The sequence below is a fragment of the Pleurodeles waltl genome, chromosome 6 (genome assembly GCF_031143425.1).
Source record: "Pleurodeles waltl isolate 20211129_DDA chromosome 6, aPleWal1.hap1.20221129, whole genome shotgun sequence".
NCBI lineage: Eukaryota > Metazoa > Chordata > Amphibia > Caudata > Salamandridae > Pleurodeles > Pleurodeles waltl.
In genome coordinates, this window is record NC_090445.1 from 331122625 (window position 1) to 331144482 (window position 21858).

Here is a 21858-nt window from a genome sequence, read left to right on the forward strand (position 1 = left end):
TTATACTTGATGCACCTGCACTGCTTCCACTAATCAAAATGAGGACACTAGCTTACTTTTTAGCCTCAAATTCCTTCACATTTATAGAACATTTTAAAATGTTCAGATTTAAAAAAAAAAAAAAATGTATATACACTCTAGTAATCTGTTAATATAATTTAATTTTCTAAGCAGTGGTGGATCCACTGAGTAGGCTTTGCGGACACCCAGCAGTCCCCGGACCACAGGTTGGGAACCACTGCTCTAAATGATATGTTAGTACGGGTACCCGCAAGGTCAAGATGTACAAATAACCACTGCTCCTAAACTCCTTATCTTGTGAACATTTCAGAAATACAAGGGTTTCCTTGATACCCATTTTTCACTCCACATATTTCACCATATGAATTGGTCTATACTCGGTACACAAAGAAATATCGTTGTACAGTGCAGCTCTTTCTGGGTTCTTGGAGAACCTAAAAGGCCTAAATCTCCTCACAACCAAAACGGTCTAACAGACGTAATGGTATATTGGTTTTGTAAATCGACAATTCTGACAAAAAGTTACAGATTAAAACATTGTCATGAATGGCCTTTTTTCGCTACTAATTTTTTTAATTTATTTAATTCGACACTCGGGCCCTTACTATGAATTTGTTGGGTGGAAAATGCTGCCCGCCAAACTCCCGCGGTCGGGTTACACAGTTTCCGCCTGCTGGCCCAGCGGGAAATGCACAACAACATTGACGCCGGCTCATAATAGAGCCGGCGGCAATGCTGTTATGCGTCGGGTGCACCAGCACCCGTCACGCAAATCACCATCTGCAAAGCAGACAGTGATTTGCACGATGGGGCTGGCCAGGGGTGCCCCGGCACCCCTTCTCCACAAGCCTTTACATGGGAGTGAAACCGCCATGTAAACGCCAGTGGAGAGTGGGGTCGTAATCCCCAGGGCAATGCTGTTTGTACCCTATGCACTATAGCATTGCCGCCTGCTCTATTATGAGCCGGAGACAATGCTGTAGGCCGTTTCCTGATGGGCCAGTGGGCGGAAACATAAACCATTTACCAATGATAAAGGAGTTTTGAAAGACAAGCCCACGAACAAGTGAAAGTGATGGGCGTGAGGTGATCGTGGTTAAAAGCCCACAATACTTACAACAGGTCAAAGTGCTTGCGGGCTCGACCTAAAAAGGACACAAATTTGGTGTGGAAAGCTAACGTCGAAAACAACATTGTGAAGCCCTAAGCACGAACTACTCCAAATAGCCAAATGTGGCTCAGAAATTAGAGTGGGGGACGCCCAGCATTTAAGGAGTTAATGTGTTGAGGGTGTATATAATATATAATATTCATAGTTGATTAGTAAAGAAAACGGAGGAATAATTGATATCTTAAAGAGCCATGCCAGTCAATGGGGATGGCTTGAGAAGCAAAAAACAAGTACATCTGATTTTAAACAAAATTGTGATCACATTTCGGAACCTGTCTTCAGCAACAGTAACAAATCCTTAACTGTGTCTAGCACTGACACCGCGGGACGGAGAAGAAGCCGCACTTAACTTAGGTATCGTACAATGCTAGAACGCAGACGATCAGGAAGCGGAAAGGGCGGGGCTTGCGAGTGCAGCGCGCGGCTGGTCTGTACCTGACTGTCATCAGGGTCAGCGCATCTCTGGTACAGCCCTACGGGGCAACACTGGGGCAGGCTGGAGAGAGAGGTGAGTCTTCGCCTGCGGGCTGCTTTACACTGGTCTTTTGGATTATTTAGTCCCGAGGGTTGCAGGGCGGTGGTTTATTTAGGAAACGGAGGTTACCAACATTTTAGTGCAACCGGCTGCCCATCTTTGCGCTATAGTGCTGGCTTTTCATTATGTTGTTGTTTCGGGCGGGGCTGTTGTTATTTGTGAGCAGAGGGCGGGTGTAAAGAAGTCCCACCAGGCAGTGTGGGGGCTGCCCGTGATTGCATGAGGATTATAGTGAGCCGTGTGGTGAACTTCAGCTGCTGCGACTACCGTTGTCCCCGAACGAGCACCCATTTCTGTGAATAATGCATTTCTTTTTCCCTTACTCCTGAAAAGTCTTAAACGGTCGGAGCCCAACAAAAGACATGTCTAGCCCTTATTAAAAAAAAAAAAAAAAAAACACGCCTTCCTGTGTCATTGTAACGTGCTTACGTTATTCTGCTTTAATGTGAGTCAGTTAATCTTAATATTATTAGGTGTGTATTGAAATATTGCGCAAATGATTGCTTTGACCGACGAACCTTTTCACGTAGCAGATGTTACAGTGGTGGCTAATCATAGCTTGCTTGTGATACTGAATTTTTGGTAATGGGTTGCGGTTAATGAAATGTAGTCAACCGTGGGAAAATGTATGCCTTTAACAAATGTATATTTCAGAAGTGCTTTGAGGTAATTCTCTTTAAAGTGGCCTTCTCAAAATCATCTCTAGATGCAGCCTTCTTACAGAAGGTAGCACTGGGACTGTTGCCAAGCAGGAGCACCCACAACTGCGACATAATGAAATGTGAAGTTTCTTCATCCAACTGTTATGATACTCTTTGAAGCAGCGCCAGAGAAACACAGCAGAACAGGCCTGACTGAGAAACTTCCTCATCTTGAACAACAGAAATTGCAGACCCACTTGCCATCCTCTCCATTGACAATATGGCTGTGCTCAGAACGAAATAATCGGCTACACACAGTAAGCATGGTCTTAATGGAATTTCTAAAGTTGACCTTGTCTTATTCCTCCTTTTTTTCAGTGCATGGATCTCCATCCTGCACCTCTGAAATACAGAGAACACACTTCCACTGTCTGTGGGAGCTACACTCACCTTCCATCTTGTGCTGTACTGCTTCAAGGGCATCCAAAATGGATTTCACTGCCCCCAGTACTCAATCGCACAACATCCTACTGCCATTCATGTACTGCGCATGCACTTGACATAGACACATGGTGTCTGTGGTGGGTATCACACAACGTGGAACTTTACGTAACAGACTCAGTATTTCGCACCCTGAACAACACAGATAATCAGTCAACTAAAAGATCACAAAACACAGTATGTTACCTCCACTCCATATGTGCTGAACTCGGGACATGAACATTAGTCCTTTGTCCACTATGAGGGCACGCTTGGTATGCCATTCTAGGTCAAAAGACGGGCGTAGGTGTGTGTGCCCACATAAGATTAGCGTGATGCTTAGCCAAAACAAATCGGGGTACCAGATACACACTTTGTACTTGGGGCAGTTTTACATCCTCCGATTGCATGCTACTACAAAAAGCTTCCCTCAACTATTTTTTAAAATCCACATTAAAATATGAAGGGAATTAAAACTCTAATTTGTTCCTTCTTTGTTTTGAAGATTCACTCTATACCGCCGTCCTCTGTATACCTAATGTCTCTAAATATAGCATACTCTTTAAGTCACTTGCCTGTCTACCTTGGTCTCATTTATTCTATTTCTGAAAATCACTTGCACATCATTTCATTATCACAACCTCCCTCTTCTAAACAATATCAATGCAAAATAACAATACTTAATCTTGTTTATCCTATCTATGAATACCACCCAACGTTTGCAAGAACTTGCATAACCCCCATTAATGATCACATATAATTCCAATTAATCTAATACAAACTATAGCAAATCTGTGAAATGATTTGAGAGCACATGACTTACCCCAGTACCCAACAATATTGAATAACTGCTTGGCTACCCAATAATATAAGGTTCTGGAGTAGCATGCTAGTCACTGTTAAGCGATTCAATGTCTCATCGCAGTAGTAAGTGCTTTGTAATATTATAAATACACAGCAGTGATCCCCCCCACCCCCTTCCCAGTCCACCTGAAAATGAACTGGATTTTTCCATAGTAAAGGCAAATTTTTTCCTACTTGCGAGTGTGAGTAAGCCACGCTTGTGGATGCCCCACTAGTGGTGTGAAAGTAGCAGTTCCACAAGTTGGTCGTCATTGTAGTTTACAATAGTAATGTGTCATAAGAGCCGTGAACAACAAAATGAGAGCAGTTGCTGTGAAAGCTTGATTTCTTTCCGCTCCAAACCCTATTCATGCTTTACAAGTCACCAACCAGCAGTTCTGCTTCCAACTAAACGCCTACAGTGAAAATACCTGGTCTGTAATGATTACCTTAAACCAGAATAATTACTATCCCTCTAACTATTAGGTCTTAAAGCATTAGCCGGAGAAGCGTTCTTCCTATTGCCCTGCCCTACTAGAACTTCTGTGTAATGTACAAAACTTCCATTCTTCATCTCCTACAGTGATCTCCAGGATCTATTGAGAAATATGTAGAGGTTGCAGCTGACAGTTTTACAGCATCACCCACCAATAAGTATTTGTCCATTACTTTTCTCCTTACAATCGACCTCTTTTTAGAAAGAAAAAAAAAAAACTGATTTGGTGTTCTTTTGAGTCGGCAGACATGATTGTACGGTGACAGTTGAACACAGTGCATAAAGCATTTTTACAGAGGACTAAGCAGCACCTATCTCCTTCGATATTTGCGATGAGAAGCTACTTTAAAGTGAATAGATGCAGGGACTCCTAGCCTTTCCTAAAACACTACAAGTCTGAGACATAATCAAAACCTCCAATGTTTAGTTATACTACTGTTATCCTGCCCTTATGTCGACAGCACTTGAGTGCTGTGCGACGGTCAGTGCAAGGGAGATGGTGTGAGGGCACAACAAAACTAATGCGATCATAGGTTTTGATGCTGGATGCATAGTTTGATCTCCTGTGTGTCCCACTGTAAGACCTCCTAGGTACTCTGTGTCAATTCTTTCTGCGTTGGCTTGTTCAGAGCCCACATGGTGCTGATATTGGGCATATGCCTGTTATTGGCCTTTGTGCTGTTCTTTCTTTCACATAAAGTCACCAGGTTATAGGTGACTTGAAATCAGCGGAACAGACATGTATAAGCTGCTGCTCCTGCTTGCAGCTACCAGGGAGTCCAAATTCAGAAATTGGTCCCATCTGTAGCAAGCCATGTAATACTCCCACTAATAGTTAAAAAAAAATATATATATATATATATTTGATGAAAAGCTTTACTTTATGTGCATTAGGCAAAGCACAATTGGTACAGGACCTTGAATTAGCAACCAACTGGCACAGATGGAATAGTAATATGAACAAGCATTTGCAATGCAACAGGTGTATTTGCTTAAGTTATGGCTATTAGCATTGTAAATTCATAACTGGACTTTTCTTGCCACATAAACTTGTCAATCCTTGTAGGAAAGTACCATCTTGCCTGGCATGTTACCCCCATTTTTCACTGTATATATGTTGTTTTAGTTGTATGTGTCACTGGGACCCTGGTAAACCAGGGCCCCAGTGCTCATAAGTGTGCCTGAATGTGTTATCTGTGTAGTGACTAACTGTCTCACTGAGGCTCTGCTAATCAGAACCTCAGTGATTATGCTCTCTCATTTCTTTCCAAATTGTCACTAACAGGCTAGTGACCAATTTTACCAATTTACATTGGCTTACTGGAACACCCTTATAATTCCCTAGTATATGGTACTGAGGTACCCAGGGTATTGGGGTTCCAGGAGATTCCTATGGGCTGCAGCATTTCTTTTGCCACCCATAGGGAGCTCTGACAATTCTTACACAGGCCTGCCACTGCAGCCTGAGTGAAATAACGTCCACGTTATTTCACAGCCATTTTACACTGCACTTAAGTAACTTATAAGTCACCTATATGTCTAACCTTTACCTGGTAAAGGTTAGGTGCAAAGTTACTTAGTGTGAGGGCACCCTGGCACTAGCCAAGGTGCCCCCACATTGTTCAGGGCCAATTCCCCGGACTTTGTGAGTGCGGGGACACCATTACACGCGTGCACTACATATAGGTCACTACCTATATGTAGCTTCACAATGGTAACTCCGAATATGGCCATGTAACATGTCTATGATCATGGAATTGCCCCCTCTATACCATCCTGGCATAGTTGGCACAATCCCATGATCCCAGTGGTCTGTAGCACAGACCCTGGTACTGCCAAACTGCCCTTCCTGGGGTTTCACTGCAGCTGCTGCCAACCCCTCAGACAGGCAGCTGCCCTCCTGGGGTCCAGCCAGGCCTGGCCCAGGATGGCAGAACAAAGGACTTCCTCTGAGAGAGGGTGTTACACCCTCTCCCTTTGGAAAATGGTGTGAAGGCAGGGGAGGAGTAGCCTCCCCCAGCCTCTGGAAATGCTTTCTTGGGCACAGATGTGCCCAATTCTGCATAAGCCAGTCTACACCAGTTCAGGGGACCCCTTAGCCCTGCTCTGGCGCGAAACTGGACAAAGGAAAGGGGAGTGACCACTCCCCTGACCTGCACCTCCCCTGGGAGGTGTCCAGAGCTCCTCCAGTGTGCTCCAGACCTCTGCCATCTTGGAAACAGAGGTGCTGCTGGCACACTGGACTGCTCTGAGTGGCCAGTGCCACCAGGTGACGTCAGAGACTCCTTGTGATAGGCTCCTTCAGGTGTTGCTAGCCTATCCTCTCTCCTAGGTAGCCAAACCCTCTTTTCTGGCTATTTAGGGTCTCTGTCTCTGGGGAAACTTTAGATAACGAATGCAAGAGCTCATCCGAGTTCCTCTGCATCTCTCTCTTCACCTTCTGCCAAGGAATCGACTGCTGACCGCGCTGAAAGCCTGCAAACCTGCAACATAGTAGCAAAGACGACTACTGCAACTCTGTAACGCTGATCCTGCCGCCTTCTCGACTGTTTTCCTGGTGGTGCATGCTGTGGGGGTAGTCTGCCTCCTCTCTGCACTAGAAGCTCCGAAGAAATCTCCCCTGGGTCGACGGAATCTTCCCCCTGCAACCGCAGGCACCAAAAAGCTGCATTACCGGTCCCTTGGGTCTCCTCTCAGCACGACGAGCGAGGTCCCTTGAATCCAGCAACTCTGTCCAGGTGACCCCCACAGTCCAGTGACTCTTCAGTCCAAGTTTGGTGGAGGTAAGTCCTTGCCTCACCTCGCTAGACTGCATTGCTGGGAACCGCGACTTTTGCAGCTACTCCTTTGTGCACAGCCAAGCCTGGGTCCACGGCACTCTAACCTGCATTGCACGACTTTCTAAGTTGGTCTCCGGCGACGTGGGACTTCTTTGTGCGACTTTGGGTGAGCACCGTTTCACGCATCCTCGTAGTGCCTGTTTCTGGCACTTCTCCGGGTGCTACCTGCTGCTAAGAGGGCTCCCTGTCTTGCTCGACGTCCCCTCTACCTCCTGATCCAATTTGCGACCTCCTGGTCCCTCCTGGGCCACAGCAGCGTCCAAAAACGCTAACCGCACGATTTGCAGCTAGCAAGGCTTGTTGGCGTTCTTTCGGCGGGAAAACACTTCTGCACGACTCTCCACGGCGAGAGGGATCCGTCCACCAAAGGGGAAGTCTCTAGCCCTTTTAGTTCCTGCAGAAACCTCAGCTTCTTCTGTCCAGTAGAAGCTTCTTTGCACCCACAGCTGGCATTTCCTGGGCATCTGCCCATCTCCGACTTGCTTGTGACTTTTGGACTTGGTCCCCTTGTTCCACAGGTACCCAAGATTGGAAATCCATCGTTGTTGCATTGTTGGTTTGTGTCTTTCCTGCATTATTCCTCTAACACGACTTCTTTATCCTTAGGGGAACTTTAGTGCACTTTGCACTCACTTTTCAGGGTCTTGGGGAGGGTTATTTTTCTAACTCTCACTATTTTCTAATAGTCCCAGCGACCCTCTCATGGTCACATAGGTTTGGCGTCCATTCGTGGTTCGCATTCCACTTTTGTAGTACATGGTTTGTGTTGCCCCTATCCCTATGTGTTCCCATTGCATCCTATTGTAACTATACATTGTTTGCACTGTTTTCTAAGACTATACTGCATATTTTTGCTATTGTGTATATATATCTTGTGTTTATTTCCTATCCTCTCACTGAGGGTACACTCTGAGATACTTTGGCATATTGTCATAAAAATAAAGTACCTTTATTTTTAGTATAACTGTGTATTGTGTTTTCTTATGATATTGTGCATATGACACTAAGTGGTACTGTAGTAGCTTCACACGTCTCCTAGTTCAGCCTAAGCTTCTCTGCTAAGCTACCATTATCTATCAGCCTAAGCTGCTAGACACCCTATACACTAATAAGGGATAACTGGGCCTGGTGCAAGGTGCAAGTACCCCTTGGTACTCACTACAAGCCAGTCCAGCCTCCTACAATCCTGCCTCATAATTTTGTATTTTCCTGCCATATAACGCCAGTGGCCCTGCATATAACTAAAGCACTTCCATTTACCTTCTTCCTCTATCTGCAGGAAAAAAATTAAAATGTTGCCATATACAATCCTAACTTAAATGTATATTTAAGCAATTGATGCAAACAAAAATCAAATAATGTGGAAAAAAAGTAAATCATGGTCAAGAAGCTACAAAACAGACTTAGACACAGTAGTATTGTATAAAGAAGTAGATTGCTTTCTATAAGTACACGCATACAAATGCACATGTATAAAATATATACACTCAAATCATATTAATTCGTATATATATATATATATGTATATATATATATATATATATATATCCAGACACACACAGGTGACTATACGGTCACAGAAAGGCGGGAGGAGCCCTGGAGAGAGATACTCCAGATGCTGGGGTCTGCAAGTTTCACATCATTGCTTCCAGGTTTAGCTACATTCTACGAGAAATGGCATATTGTGGCTTTCTTGAGTAGTGAGCTAAAAGCTTAGGCACTGGGTGTTTCTTTGGTAAAATAAGCTTATTTTAATGTTACATAAACATGTGCAACAATAAGCGTACTTCAAGATTGAATCAACGCTTGCTGGGCTGCACTGAAAGAACATTTAATCAACAGAACCTGAGCAGTGGTAAAATAACATTAAATAAATAAAAATTAAAAAAAACAAAGCCTAGAAGGTACCTTTTACTAAAGATTTAATGGTGGAGCCAGGGGTAAATGAGGACAGCACTGGAATAAATCCAAAACAAATGTCAGCGACATGGGAGGAGGTGGGAGGAACGGAATGCTGTAATAAAACACAGGCTGCTACCAGCCTAAAACACCCACAGTGAAAAGTCAGCAACAAAGAAATGACAAAAGTAGGCATTGCAGCAACAGACACAGAAATCAAAGTGGAATAATACAGTAGTTGGTCACTGGTCTGAAACAGAAAAATGAGGGAGAAAAAGGCAGAACTGAACACTAGCGAGCAAGAATTCTTAAAGGACACTGCAACCAACAAATGAAATCGCTTTAAGCTATAAGAAGTATACTAAAAGTATAGAGGAGGTCGAATGCTTAGACTTAACCTAAAAAGTAAGTCATCTAAACATAATGCTCAGTGGAAAAATATTTTAAAGATCAGCCTTGTTGCAGTGTTAAGACCAATTCAACAGGAATTCCCTTTTAACAAACTACCAATCTGGCTTCATGCTACGCTGCTGCACATAGCCAGCCACTCTTCTAGTAGATGATAACATTCTCCTTATTAACAACAAAAACAGCCCTTTGCTTCTAACAGTAGACAGTTGTACCTTAAATGACACCCTGGAAACACACAGGTTTCAGTGAATCAGTCCTGCAGTAGTTCACCACTTAACTCACAAACTGCTACAAGTTTAACCATATGGGAATCAGAAGATTCTCTACGCAGAGCCCCTCTGATAGATACTCGTCAACATTGTCATCCGGATCCATTAGTATTTTCAAGATGCACAACTACATCTCAACATTTAATTTAAAAACTTTGAGTACCTCATATAATGCTCTGACTCAATACGGAACTGGCTGTGGGGCACCTAAATTCAGCATCATACATGTCCCCTGTTTTCTAACAGTATCAAACGATCTCCCATTCAAATGTGGCCATAACGATGGCTTTGTGTCTGAGCCAAAGGTCTAATTTAAAATCGCTTTTAACCTCTGCATATAGACGGCTCCTTAAATTAACTCCTCACCAGAAGTGCATAGTAGCAACTTGTAGTAACAATGTAAATCCAGGTAAGTTTCAAGACTTTTTATTACGAAAAACCTCAAGAAGGAAGCAGGTCCCTACAGGTCCAACATCAACTCTCCAACTCCTCAACACTGCATTAGCATGGATTGTATACATCTTGTAAATCCTTGTCTATAACCGTTCCTTGATGCAACCCGCTTCTGAGCACCCCAGACTGCTTGCTGCTCGTATCCTCATCTATTTAAAGCACTATTTATTGTTCCTATTGCATTACCTATTATTGTAGAAATAATGCTTCCATTGCACTGCTACGTTATATGCGCCGACATGCTTCCCCATATGATGGGGCTAATGTCAGTCTCTATTTCCATATCTTGGGTAACTGATTAAGAAAAAAAAAAAAAAGCAATATGCAATACTACTTTTCTTGTCATATTATGATACCATTGTTATAATCCTTGCACATATATTCCCTTACTATGTATTTAAATATCTATTTATTACTCTAGTCTTACTGTGGTGGAGAAAAATTAAATACAAATAAATACAATCTATAAATAAAATTCAGATAGAAATGATTAAAGTAAAAAAAATATATATAAAATAATAAAAACATATATAAAATAAATATACATTTACTCCCTTGTAAGCTTTACTCTGTCTCCCCACCCCCTATGTCTCTATCAATCTGTCGTCCATACCCACTCTGACTCAATCCCAAACCCATTCTACTACTTTCATCTTCAAAATGACCCTGCCTAAGCTATTACCTCCTCTACCACATCTAGCTCACCCAAACCTCAGTTTACTACCATGATCTCCCAAACTCCCTTATTAAATTCTCCCTCATTTATCTCACCTTTAGCTCATCCAAAACCCCTCCTGCTAGTATGATCTCCCTAACCCTTTCAACCGACTTTTCCCTCCTCCACCTCTCCTTTACTCATCCCAAGCCTCATCCTATTACTAAAAACTAAACTCCCAATTAACACTTCTGGATTCTTCTCTCCTCTATCCCTCCATCACTCTAGTCAATACAACTAACAAACTCACATATCCTCTGCTCAGATTAACTCATAATAATACTAATACTGTACTCATATTTCCCTGTACTAATCCACCACTAATTCCTTTTGGGTTCCGGAGTAGCGTGCTACTTGCCGAAAAGCTCTTAGACACCTCGTCAGTGGTAGTGAGCACTATATAAATACTATTACAATACAATACAAGAACATACCTAACATTCTAACACATTTTACTCATTAAATACATAACACACTTAATACTTCACAGCTCAACGCCTTTAAAAAAGCGGTCTGCAGCTGACTTTAGAAGGGTGCAAGCTGTGGTTCTCTCCCACCTGGGTGGAGGCAGCAGTACTCGGTAGCCTCCCAGACTTCGTACTGGCATCGCACCAGGACATTGTCAGATCTGAGTTACAGAAATAGACACAGTAGAAGATACTGACTGCTTTTTCGATTAATGTACCTGGAATTTGTAACAACATCCCATCAGAATAGTTCCTATATTTTGCAGGCTAGGAAGGATTTGACAGCACATCTCTTCATGGGTCACTATAGCCGTATGTGATAGGAACCTACTTATTCCCTACCAAAATAAACGCGGGCCCTGGCCTAATGTTCAACTGATGCTGTATAATTACCATGATACACACACACACACACCAACACACTTTCTGCATTGAAACCGCTCACTGAAAAGATTACTTTTAAGAGAGTGGTGATGATGAATTATTTTCAGTGATTGTGCACTGTGCCTTATAAAGGTAGAAGGATGAAAAGCAACACAAGGCTTAAGGAGAGGAGTGGAAAAAGAAGCTTCACTGGATGGAGAGAGATTTATATTGCCCAATAAACTCTCAGAGACTCTTGCATTCCAGACAAATGTGAAAATGTTGCAATGCCGTTGGTTGAACACTGAAGCAGATAAGTGCAAACGTCTCTGTTCTGTAGTGTAAACCACATCTGTAATACAAATCGTTGCTGCTCCGTGTGTTTAGGCTCTACAACAATAGGGGATTTATTTAGTGGTACCTGTGAAATGCAGAATGAAGCTTTTGCATGGTCTTGATGCTACTGATGTTAGATGTCCTGTTAGGTTAAGAAATTATGTGGATAGGAGTGTTTGTGAGAATAGGCGAGGTTGTCTTGGCGACAGAACTGGATTTCATCAGGATGTTTTGTGGGTGGGACCTGCCATGTTTTCAGTACTTTCCTGAAATCTTGGTGATGATGGTTATTTGTGTGTGTTCACTAAAGTTGGATTCCATGCTTCCCACCTTACTTGTAAAACAGTTAAGAAACTGAAAAATTGTGACACCACTCATTTGGGTATGAATTAGTTGTGGTTTGACCATGGTATTACGTTATAGTGGCACTACAAAGATCCAGGTGTCAACTTAAATATAATTGCTAGTGATGGTATTTTGCAGTTGTGCATATTCATTATGGAGCATATTTTTGGTATTCTTATAGAAAATGAAACCTGCTTTTGCCGGCCATTGTATGGCAGTATGAGGAAATCCTTCTACAAACTTAGTATTTAAATGCTCAGCTGCTACTGAAAAACACTGCAAACTTTTTAATAGGCAAGTCCATTTAGGGAGCCCATACTTTGCCACCCGTGCTACTCTCCAAGACACTTTGGGTAACATCATCCCTGCATGAACTTTCCTGGCAGTGCTGTGTAGAATGATGCCTATGCTCAGTGTATTAAAAACATCAGTCTTCTCCTTTATTGTCCAAAGTTTTTTTTTATAAGGTTGAATGTCAGAGTGGACACTGCAGTCCTTCGGTCACAATTTAAAAATGTTGTGACATATATGAAATAGGTTTACTTTTGGCCGTCATCTGTTGTTGTTCATGAACTCGGTAATTTTCTTTAGAAAGCAGCAATAGCTAATACAGTACTATTCTGCTAATCACATTTAGTTCGTGACATTTATTATTGGCAGCCTTACTCTAGTTGATTTTAGGTGGATCACATCTTTTGGTGTATCTGTTTGGGGGGTAGATTGTTTGCTCTGTGGTGGATCTTGTGCCTTGGTAGTGGGCAGTTGTGCAGCTGACTGTGACGACTGCTGCCAGATGTGGTAGTGTAGAATCTTTGGAGGAGAGTGAACAGGGAGGAAGATTTACTGGATTGTTGGTGCTTTGCCTAAGGAGTTTTAATATGGGTGCATACTTGCCTCTGGTGCGCAGTGGAAGATGATGGGGCTGACAGCCACATGAGCCATTTGTATCTTCTATGTCAATGGTGCCCAACCTTTTCATTTCTGGAGACCTCCATTTTATCATTACTGGAACCTGGGGGCCCCCCTGAATTACCCCCCCCACGCCCTCACTCAGTCATTATTGGAAGCTGGAGACCCTGACCAAACAATGTTGTTTATTTGACATGCAAAACAATATACAAAAAAATACAGAAATAAGCATTCATTGAACACATACACAAATAACACATTTTATTTTATTTGCACACAAATATAAATAACATTTTTATTTCAATAGAAAGGTTGGGGCTTTTCTAAATTGAATTGCAGGCACACATCATCCATACTATACTCTGTTTGATGCAGTTGCACTGCTCCCACAAATCAATCTGAGAATACTAATTTCATTTTTTGCTTCCAATTTCAAATTCCCTGACATTTACAATACTTTTTAAAATTTTTAGTTGTATGTTGCCACTTTATTTATATACACTTTATTAATATAATGATATTATTTAATTTTCGAGGCAGTCGCTGACCCCCTGAGGAGGCGTCACGGACCACAAGTTGGGAACCACTGTTCTATGTGCTTGATGTGTGGGATAGTGGTACACTAGGGTAGATCTGTCAACGGTGATGATAGTCGGAGGTCCGCATGATCTGTTGGATGTGCACTCTAGTCAACCAAATTGTAAGATACATGTAGGTGTATTTTGGGGCTTTATTTAAACATTACACTCTGCTCGGGGAGTGCTTTTGAGGGCTCAAAGTAGATGTTTGGGTGCATGGTATTAACATGGTTTTGTTGGAGTCCTAGGTTTCCAAATCAATGTTCATTAGAAACACTTTGATCTGCAGAGACGGCTGTAAACATTTAACTGTCAGGATGGCTTATTACAGATCAATTATCTGCTAGATAACAGGGTTAAGACCAATGTTTAGTGTTGTAATCTCCTTACATTATCCACACCTTTTTTTTTTTTCTGCCTTGTTTATCTGTCTTTCTTTCCCCTTCCTTAAACTTCCCTGCAAATCGCACCCCTTTTTATATTCTGTTCAGAGCATAGAATGTTCACAAAGAGCTTGTGTTAGAATGTTGGTGAAGCGTTTGCTGAAAGGAGGATCTTATGGCAAGTTGGAGATGTATTTACTCGAATAAACGTATCTTTTGAGGAGCTTTTTTGTCTCTTTATTCACAATATTTGGCAACGAGGATGGGATTCGCTGTCAAGGGGACAGCTACACATCTCTACCCCTGTGTGTTATCTTGCCTACCATCATTCATGTCTCCTCAGTCTGCCATTTTGGATTCAATTCCAAAGCTTCAGGAGATGTGTGAGGCAAGACAGGACCGGCTTTTCTTTGTGCTTCTGATGTGGGAAGTTACTTGGTGTACTTTGAGGGAATTTAGCCGACACTGTGCAGCGCTACATGGAAGTCTTGCTGTCTCACACGCTGATTCTTGCCAGTGCTCCTTATCTTCCAGCAGCTGACTCCTGCACGGCAGCGCATTTGGCTTCTTTCAGTCAGCGTTTGAACTGTTATTTGACAGCCACACCTCCATTTCCCCATCAGTCAAGGCGTCTCCACCGTAGCTTCACGTGCAAGCTGTCCACTCCTTCCGCAGCCCTAATTGGGAGTCGGGAGCACTTGTACTTTGGCGGGTACGGAGGACTCCATCCGCTTTTTTTGCTTCTCCAGAGCACTGATTCCTTGGTGTTTGCAGAAAACTCCACCCGCTCCTGTTGTCGCCTCATATTATTATTTTGCATTGTTGTGATCAGTTTCCTCGCAGGTTCGCTGCAAACTTGGTGGTGGGTGTGTGTTCACACAAGCCATAGATCACGTGGCAGTTGGTGTATGCTGACTTTGATCAACATTCAGATGTCTTTTTTGTCAAAATATACATGGTGTTGCGTTTATATTATTCTGTGTTATTGGGAGCATTTTTTTAAACTTTTTGTTTATCTGTGCATAGAGTAGGTCATTTCTTTTCAGCTGCTTTATATGTTCCATGCTTCCATACTCTTAACCGATCTGAAGGGTATTGTTCTGTGAATATATAAATTATTTCATTATTTTAGGCTATCACTGCCGTTTAGTCCTTACTGTCAATTTCCAGTCACGTCTTTTTGCCTTAAACTACTATGTAGCTGCAGGAATGAGTCAACCTCCCCCATTCTTTAATGAAGATGGAAAACCTAATTTATGTTGGCACAGATGGATAAATATTTTTAACACTTACTTAATAGCAATAGGTGGGGAGAAATTTAGGCCAGTCAGAAAACAGCACATTTTATTGCATCGCTGGAGAGTAGGAGGATATAACGGAACAGGCTTATGATGAAGCTATTCGAGAAGAGGAAGATGTTTTCCAAACTACAATACAGGGAGTGCAGAATTATTAGGCAAGTTGTATTTTTGAGGATTAATTTTATTATTGAACAACAACCATGTTCTCAATGAACCCAAAAAACTCATTAATATCAAAGCTGAATATTTTTGGAAGTAGTTTTTAGTTTGTTTTTAGTTTTAGCTATGTTAGGGGGATATCTGTGTGTGCAGGTGACTATTACTGTGCATAATTATTAGGCAACTTAACAAAAAAAAATATATACCCATTTCAATTATTTATTATTACCAGTGAAACCAATATAACATCTCAACATTCACAAATATACATTTCTGACATTCAAAAACAAAACAAAAACAAATCAGTGACCAATATAGCCACCTTTCTTTGCAAGGACACTCAAAAGCCTGCCATCCATGGATTCTGTCAGTGTTTTAATCTGTTCACCATCAACATTGCGTGCAGCAGCAACCACAGCCTCCCAGACACTGTTCAGAGAGGTGTACTGTTTTCCCTCCTTGTAAATCTCACATTTGATGATGGACCACAGGTTCTCAATGGGGTTCAGATCAGGTGAACAAGGAGGCCATGTCATTAGATTTCCTTCTTTTATACCCTTTCTTGCCAGCCACGCTGTGGAGTACTTGGACGCGTGTGATGGAGCATTGTCCTGCATGAAAATCATGTTTTTCTTGAAGGATGCAGACTTCTTCCTGTACCACTGCTTGAAGAAGGTGTCTTCCAGGAACTGGCAGTAGGACTGGGAGTTGAGCTTGACTCCATCCTCAACCCGAAAAGGCCCCACAAGCTCATCTTTGATGATACCAGCCCAAACCAGTACTCCACCTCCACCTTGCTGGCGTCTGAGTCGGACTGGAGCTCTCTGCCCTTTACCAATCCAGCCACGGGCCCATCCATCTGGCCCATCAAGACTCACTCTCATTTCATCAGTCCATAAAACCTTAGAAAAATCAGTCTTGAGATATTTCTTGGCCCAGTCTTGACGTTTCAGCTTGTGTGTCTTGTTCAGTGGTGGTCGTCTTTCAGCCTTTCTTACCTTGGCCATGTCTCTGAGTATTGCACACCTTGTGCTTTTGGGCACTCCAGTGATGTTGCAGCTCTGAAATATGGCCAAACTGGTGGCAAGTGGCATCGTGGCAGCTGCACGCTTGACTTTTCTCAGTTCATGGGCAGTTATTTTGTGCCTTGGTTTTTCCACACGCTTCTTGCGACCCTGTTGACTATTTTGAATGAAACGCTTGATTGTTCGATGATCACGCTTCAGAAGCTTTGCAATTTTAAGAGTGCTGCATCCCTCTGCAAGATATCTCACTATTTTTGACTTTTCTGAGCCTGTCAAGTCCTTCTTTTGACCCATTTTGCCAAAGGAAAGGAAGTTGCCTAATAATTATGCACACATGATATAGGGTGTTGATGTCATTAGACCACACCCCTTCTCATTACAGAGATGCACATCACCTAATATGCTTAATTGGTACTAGGCTTTCGAGCCTATACAGCTTGGAGTAAGACAACATGCATAAAGAGGATGATGTGGTCAAAATACTCATTTGCCTAATAATTCTGCACTCCCTGTAGATAAACTTGAAAGTCATTTTAAACAATCCACTACTGTCGTTTTAGAGAGAGACACATTTTTCAAAATAATACTAGGGAAAGATGAGAAGGTAGCTACATATATTGCTGCATTAAAAGGGATGTCAGTTACTTGTGAGTTTGGGGTCCTTGGTGATTCATTGATAAGAGATCAGTTGGTGAGGTGAACCAATGATCAAAAGGTACAAGAAAAGTTGCTTTCTTTGAATCCATCTTTATCTCAGGCAGTAAATTTAGCTTGGAGCATAGAACACAATTTGCATGAAGGAAATGAAATTGTCTAATGATACCTTGAAAACAAATTATGAAGTTAAAAAACTGAGTAGTATAGAAAATGTGTACAAGGTAAAAGATAACATGGTGCAACAAAACCGTAATAGGAGAGACAGTGTTTCAGATGCAAATATCAAAATCATTTGGCAAACAGTCCTAGATGTCCGGCGGGGGGTGTTCTGTGTAGAAATTGCAATGAAATAGGACACTTTGTTAAAGTATGTAAGGAAAGGGCAAACACAGTACTTATAGTGGAAGATACAGTTGAGGGAGAAAAGGGTACTGCTAAAGAGCAATGTATTTTTCAGATCAATGATAAGTCTGATATGAAGATGTTGTACCCTACATGTGAAGTATTGCTGGTGGTACCAAAGTAACTGTTTTGCTTACTCATGTTCTCCATTCACTCTTATAGATAGTAATACGTTTCATGAAAAATTGGGAAATCAAGAATACGTTCTAGAGTCTCCAGATATCAAGCCAGGAGAATATAATAAAGACCCCTTTTCTTTTGGTAGGGCTGGTCAAAATGCACATCTCTTTCAAAGGTAGACCGCAGTGGGAAGGGTTTCTATCACTAAACAAGGATCCAGTTTACCAAAAAAATCTAAATCAAACTGGATCCTAACAATCAGGAACAAGTGTTATTGGTGGATTGATCCATCGTAAGAACCGACATATGCAAAAAAAATCCTGAAGTGTTCCCTGAGAGTCTGGGTCTGATTAAAGGTGTAGTACACAAAATAAAACTTAAATTGAAGGCAGTGCCTGTTGCACATAAAATTAGAGTAGTTCAATTGCTCATGAGATATCAATTGAAGGTAGAATTGGACAAATTGGTGAAACAATGAGTTATAGAAATGTTAGAGTGTGCTGAATGGATGGCGCCCATCGTTCTCGCTCCCAAAAATGGAGGTAACGACATATGTTTATGCTTTGATTTTAGGGACCTAAATGCCAATATCTGCATGGACAGATTCCCATTGCCTAATATCAACGAAATGCAAAACTTAATACAGGGTGATAAGTATTCCAGTGTATTAGAACTGTCATCTGCATATCCCCTGGTTGCTCTGCACCCTGATTCACAACCTCTAACCTCCTTCACAACTCCATTTGGCATATATATTTTCTGCAGAATGCCTTGTGGATTAGCTTCTGCTGCCGCAGCATTCTAGAGAATTATTCAAAACATCTTGCAAGGTTTTGACAAGGTCATGTGTTTCTAGGACAATAGTTTAATATATGGGTCCACAGCACAAGAGCATGACATCAACCCAAGCAATGTTCTTAGCAAATTACACAACGCTGTTCTTACCATACAAAGAAATACGTGGAAAATTGTGGTTCCTTCTGTTGACTACTACACCATTTCCAGTGAAGGTATTAAACCCAAATAAGCCTTATAAACACAGTGAAGATGCCCCTGTTCCCAATAACAAAGAGGAAGTCAAATCCTTTTTGGGGATAGCAGAATAAATGGCTAAATTTGTATTAAAAGATAAAATAAAATAATCGTTGGCCTGGCACAACCTATGAGAGATCAATTTAAAAAAATTGTGCCATTTGTATGGAATTTGGAACATACAGAGTTGTTTGAGAAGATAAAATATTCCATAACCAATGTCCCAGGCATATTTGATACTAAACCGAGAACCATTCTTACCAGAGATGCTAGTAATAAAGGTTTAGGGGCCACTCTATCCTACGTCTGAGGGTTCAGAAAGAATTATAGCCTTTGCATCAAGAACACCAAAGGACAGTGAAAATAACTACTCCAGTATTGAGAAGGAAGCCTTAGCTTGCTATTGGCAATTAATCATTTTAAATTATGTCTTTGGAGGCTACCATTGGACCTGAGAACAGATCATAAGCCTTTGATCTCAGTTTTTTTCTACTAAAGGCTTGGAGAAAACCACCCCTTGAATTGCTAAATGGATTCCTGGTTTGTAAGGTTTTCAGGATAAGGTGAAAGAAATAAAGTGGCTTATTTCCTCTGCAGGATGCTACTAGACCAAGGTAACATAATCACAGATTTGGATATCCCTGAGTTATCCGTTTTGGTAATGTCAGTTCCAGCAATAATGAACTCTGAGTGGGGGAAAAAACCCTTTCAGAAGACAAAGTATTTATTTTTTGTTAAGGAGAAAATAGTAGGAGGGTGGTCAGAGAATTGTGCAGGATTAGACTTAGGCCTGCAACCTTACTGGAATGTAAAGAATGAATTCTCCATAAGTGATGAATTTGTATTCAAGTCAAGTAAACTGGTACCTCCTTCTGAAATGATAGCGCAAATTATAAAGTTAGCCCATGAGGGACACTTGGAGAGAAGTTCAACAAAAAAAACAGTGTCATATCAGAGTGTTGGTTCCCTTACATGGACTGTCTTATAGAGGAAAAAATTAGGGATTGCTATGCATGTAGCATGAGTAACAAATCTAAACGGGTACATAGAGCCCCGCTTGTCCCTCTAAGTGTGCTTTACAGGCCCTGGGATAGGCTTGTTTTGGACATTGTGGGTCCTGTCAACACGTTGAGTATCCACAATAGATACATTCTGACCCTCAAAGGCTATCACTCGAATTGGATTTCCTTGAAGTTTACTGACCATGTTAACAGTAAAGTTTTGATTGATTTCCTTACCAACATTTTTGCCAGTGAAGGTATTCCAGGTACTCTTACTATGGACATTGAGGTTCACTTTTTTAAATATATCTGTACAACATGTAAAACTCCTTTATATTGTCCAAAGGCAAATGGACTTGTGAAAAGGGCTAATAGACTGCTTAAGGAGCGCACTCCACTTGGTTTGTCAGCAGGTAAACCTGTAGTTCAAACTGTCAAAGAGACGTTGTGGTCTTATTGTACCTCCCCCAATGTTGCCATAGGGTTTTCCCATTTTGAGTTACTTAGGGGTAGGAAGCCCAATACAAAGATGGACCTGATATGGTTATTCAAAAAAAGGGAAATGAGCGAAGTTCAGGTTGGCATGAGAGAAACGAGAACACATCATCAGAATAAATACAGACGTTGGTATGATGACAAGTGGGGTGCCAAACATCAGGAATGGAGTATAGGACAATGGGTTTTAGTCAAGAAACGGAGTAATAGCCAAAATATTTCACAAACCTTCCAGAATAAAAGCAGTTAAAGGTAATGTTCTCATATTAGGCAATGGACACATTTGGAGCATGGATAGAATAGTTCCTTGCTCATCAGGATTAATATCAGAGAGTGGTAATGCCATGGATGAAAATAGGACACCATCTCACCCTCACATAAGGAACAAACAGATACAAACCTCCCTCATGGCAAAGGGACTATATGATGCATTCATTTTTCCTTCGTATTGGGTTTTGTATCTTACGGTTGTGTCTGGTAGCAGTAATAATTTTTTTTATGTATTACTGGAACCTTATTTGAAAAAAAAAAAGGCATGTTGAGTTGCTTACCATTATCACTTTCATATACTTGTATATTTATATTACACTTTATTCTTTTTTTTGTAGTAAGGGAGATGTGTTGTGAATAAAGTGGAGGAAAAGATGAGTTTATTCGAGTAAACGCCTGTCCAACTTGCCCTAAGATCCTCCTCTCAGCAAACGCTTCACCAACATTCTAACATAAACTCTTTGTCAACTTGCTATGTTCTGAATGAAATATGAGGTAGGATCTGCGGGGAAGAAAAAGGAGGTAAACAAGGAAGAGAAAAGGTGTGAGAAACGTAAGGAGATTAAAACATTGTCTAGAGGTGAGTATAGAATATGTCAGTATTTATGTCAGACTTGTGGAGCGGTAATTGAAGCCTGTTAGAACTCTAGTTGGAGGGAAGTGGTGGACCGTTCATGGGTGGGCTCATGATCTTTTCATTGGCCTCGTGGATAGGATGGTTGTGCACAGTAGCAGAAGGTGCAAGATCTGAGTCTGTGTGTCTGTAGACCTCGTGGCTTTGTGATTTCTAGTTGCTTTGAGCATTTCCTTTCTTCAATACCCAGCATTTTCTTCACATACTCGAACGCTTACAATTTCAGTTTTGGTTGGTGCTCCTTGCAAGGCTGAGGCAAGCTTTAAGTTGGTACCCAAAGATGGATAATACTCGGTCGAGTAAAGCCATAATGAGGTTCTGCCACTTCCGCCTCATTAAATGCAGGCACTGGTTTTATGTTCAAGTGACTGCGGACAGTGACTGGTATGTCTCTTTAACAGTCTCTGCGTTACTTTTTGATAGCTTTTTGACTAACACAGGCATAAGTCCTCGTCCCAGGCTGTCTTTCAAACAAATAATGGTTTGTTACTTGGGGCTAAATTTATAGTAGTGGGAGCCTTTGAAAGATGTGCATCACTTGTGACCTGCATTGGAGCTCACAGTAATGTGCCAAAAGCAGTGTCGGAACATTTGAAAATCCGAAACA

At 41.6% G+C, this 21858-nt stretch overlaps 1 protein-coding gene across 3 annotated transcripts in view; it reads left to right on the top strand.

The window, feature by feature from the left end:
* Positions 1–1543: 1543 nt before the first annotated feature.
* The window catches only part of LOC138299701 (E3 SUMO-protein ligase KIAA1586-like), a 30296-nt gene continuing 9981 nt past the window's right edge, over positions 1544–21858 (top strand). Inside the window, exon 1 of one of the 3 annotated variants that reach the window (XM_069238194.1) lies at positions 1544–1700. The gene's annotated coding sequence lies outside the window, so the exon portion shown is untranslated. Of the gene's footprint in view, positions 1701–2609; positions 2686–20976; positions 21198–21858 lie in introns of those variants that run through there. The other 2 variants (XM_069238196.1, XM_069238195.1) reach the window with 2 other exon arrangements.